General features: G+C 36.2%; 1 non-coding gene across 1 annotated transcript; it reads right to left on the reverse strand.

Annotated features, from left to right (window-relative positions):
* Window positions 1-81, reverse strand: TRNAS-GCU. Its single transcript has one exon. It is a non-coding gene; the product is annotated as a tRNA-Ser (tRNA).
* Window positions 82-3,664: the final 3,583 nt, after the last annotated feature.

Here is a 3,664-nt window from a genome sequence, read left to right on the forward strand (position 1 = left end):
CGTCGCCTGAGAGATTCGAACTCTCGCGGGAAAATCCCATGTACTTAGCAGGCACACGCCTTAACCACTCGGCCAAGCGACTCAGTTGCTTTTTGCGAAGAGAGCCAAATTGAATTCTTAATTGATTCAACCGATTTGAATTTTACTAATTGAATCATCACATTGGATATCAATCAAACTTAACCACTCCACCCTAAGTAATTGATTTCCAAGATCTTCCCAAAACTCTTGTTCTTTTTATTCAGGTAAAATATGTTGCATTTTATTCTTTTAATTTAATTTTAGCCAAGTTTTTTATTCTTTTAATTCGACATTTAAGAATGAAATTAAGGGGGGGAAAGCAAATTTTAATTTTGATTAGAACCCATTTAATAAGATTTGTCCTTTTAACTAGTGATTTCATCTTTTGTTTGTCTCATCCTGTGTATGGGAGATGTTTGATAGAATGCCTGAACCAATATGGAATTCTAAGTTCATTTGTGCAATGTAATTGTAGTGTGATCAAACTTGTCATATGTTCGTCACATCATGGCTGCCATCATATATTGGTTAACAGATTAGTTACATATGTCAGCATTTCTCATCGAAATTTAGTTTGAAACTAAATAATAGTACGACTTTGCATGATCCAAGTGATATCAATGGTTAGAGCGATGATTGTTTTTCATAGTAATCCTGAGTTCGAGCATTAGTAACAAATTATTTGTTTTTTCGAACTTGCCGTTTACTTTAGATGAAGTCGAAGCAAAGAGTCTGTATGATGCAGCTGAGAAAATTGGATTCACGAAGAAATTATGAACTTCCTCCAAGTGAGGATCAGTTCCTATTTCACCATGAAATATTCTGCTTTTACCAGCACCCTAAACATATTCTTACAACTCTCTGTATTTGACGATGAAACATGCCCGAAACTTTGGTTGTTTTCTTACATTTTATGTTAGTATATTTTAACAGAATAAGACCAGAAAGCAAATGAAATGAAAGTTTGTATCTAATGATTTCACATGTATGATAGGAAACATGTGTCACGGGGATCATTATCCTATTTCTAAGAAACATGTATGGTAGGATGTGTACCATCGCTTATAAACTTCAGGAATTCCCTTTCTTTTCGATGCGAGATAGATTCAATCTCGCATTTCATCTCTTCAAGACATGACATTCTCTCCACTCAATCTTATGATGTTCTGTCACAGATGTCCATCCATGGGATACATATGATAGGGATATTATTGCTTATAAATTATAAGATTTTCTTCTAAAAGATATGTATGATAAGATGTGCAATATTATCGTTTACAAGTTCTAAGATTTTCCTTTCCTTTCCAACGTGGGATTTATCGCCCCCACCATCTTTTATCTAACGCTAATTTAGATATCGAGGTAGGCTGATTCCATATTTCGAATAGTGCTATAGATATCCTGTAATTGTGTTAGAAGCGAATGCCTTTCAGCAATTGGAAAGTGCATAATCTGGGGCTGATGTGGCCATCAATATAGATCTAATAGTTTTTGTAAATTGTGATTGTATTAGCTTAGATCTCATAGTTGTCTGTTGCACTTTTTTGGTTGACAATATTGGAAACATTGGGGAGGCAGCATCACATGATCTTTGTCTGAATCTCTTGATTAAGAACTAATAAAGTAACCCTTTTACTGAAATTCATAACCTCGTGATCCAATGTATCAATCACTGCTACAATATAACAAAATCAAACACCCTCCTCTTGGCCCTGCAGGTGGAGGCTTTCATATATCCAATCCGGGGACCGGATCCGGGCCTCAACGGAATTCGTTTCTTAAGACAAGTGAATAAGCTATTTAAGTTTCGGGTTTGAAGAGATATATTTGATGCTGCATTATATTGAATAGTGATTAAGTTTCGGGTTTCAAGAGAGTTTTGATGCTACATTATACTGAATAGTGATTAAGTTTAGGGTTTTAATTTTTTGATATTGTATTCGTATCACATGCGAAAGTATTCGATAGAAATCGAAATTGAAAAAGGAAGAAACGTTGAAAATGCATAAAGCAACGTTTAAGGTTCGCCATAAGAATAAATAGAAATTGATCCACCACCAATTATCACCGGTTAGATCATCAAGTACTCTAAAATATATTTGCCAAAATGCATAAGCGGTCTATGTAATTTTGAAAAAAAAAATTATTGTGATTATCGTATTATTTTTCTTTCAATGCGGCCATCTAACTCAAAAAATAAGTTCAATGGCCCTTTAACCAATGTTTTTCGTCGTTAACCATTACGGTGTTGACGTGGTGATCCACGGTGATTGATAACGTAACAGATAAAATAACAAATGAGCTAATTAATAACTCAAACATGATAGATAGATAGATTATCATGTCAGTACCGTAGATCGCCACATCAACACCGTAAACTGTCATTTGATATTATAACGGTCAAACACCGAAAAATATTAATTATAGGGTCATTTAAATTTATTTTATGAATTAGAAATGTGACATTAAGAGAGAAAATAATACGTAAAGAATCCAAAATTGTAATCTGACAAAACTGTTAATGAAAATAGCCAAATTTCCATTAAAAGAATGAGAAGGGAATTATCATCAATTGTGCGGACTTCATCAACTGTCACCTTTCTTCTATAATCTCCCATTTCCCAACCCTAAATTTTTCTGATCCTATTCATTCCATAATTACTCTCTTAATATTATCTTCCCATGGTGTCACGGACAAGACAAGAAGAATCTTTTCTAAAAGAATACATATTTTTTGCACTCACTTTCTACTTTTTTTCCTCCACCATAGAAATAATTAATAAAAAGAAGCAAATCTATGGCCGATGGGGTATTTTTCTGGTTTTTGTTTCTTATGCAAACAGTGTGAATGTTTATCTCTAAGAAATCCATTAAAGACACAACTTTTCTTTCTAAACACCCTTATTTTTTCACCTTCATCTTTATCCTAATAATTCTCATAATGATTCTCTACTACTTTTAACTGCTATTAAGAATTATAAGTAGAATTTTCATGGATGTAAATATTGCCTTCTTCAAGCTTCTGTCTTTCTTCTTTTAGTTGTTTCTAAATTCTGCAGTTTTCTTTTAACTTTGTTGGGTATTCACTGAAATCACGTGGATCCGATAATTTTTTGGGAGATTTTTTTGTGTGTGTTAAAATGCTGCCGTCTTACTTCCCTCTACAGTGGGAGAGCACCGGGATCAATGATGGTGCGCGTCGCCGATTGATTGGGCGGCCTCCAATGGCCATTACGACCTGGTCATTGAACTCCTCCATCTCGACGCCAATCTCCTCATCAAGCTCACTTCCCTCCGCCGTATCCGCCGCCTCGACGGTGTGGGACGACGTCGCCAATGCCGCTCTTTAGTCGCCAAAAGGCTTCTTCATGAGTGCGAGACCAAGAAAGGCACCAATACCTTGATAAGAGCCGGCTACGGAGGCTGATTTTGGCACCGCCGCCTCGTCCGGACATGGATTTCGTCAAGCACTGTTGGAGAGAGACCCTTTCCTTGTATTCGGAGAAGGAGAGTATGGGGTCACCGATATATTTTATGCAGCGCCCGGAGCAGAAACGCCGAGCTCTTTACGATGCTGCTCGATTTCGCGGTGTCGTCGAGGGACAAAGAGGATGAATTGAGTGAAACTCGGTCGTTTTTAAGT

The sequence above is a fragment of the Hibiscus syriacus genome, unplaced genomic scaffold (assembly GCF_006381635.1).
Source record: "Hibiscus syriacus cultivar Baekdansim isolate YM2019G1 unplaced genomic scaffold, ASM638163v2 tig00110988_pilon, whole genome shotgun sequence".
In the NCBI taxonomy this organism is placed as follows: domain Eukaryota; kingdom Viridiplantae; phylum Streptophyta; class Magnoliopsida; order Malvales; family Malvaceae; genus Hibiscus; species Hibiscus syriacus.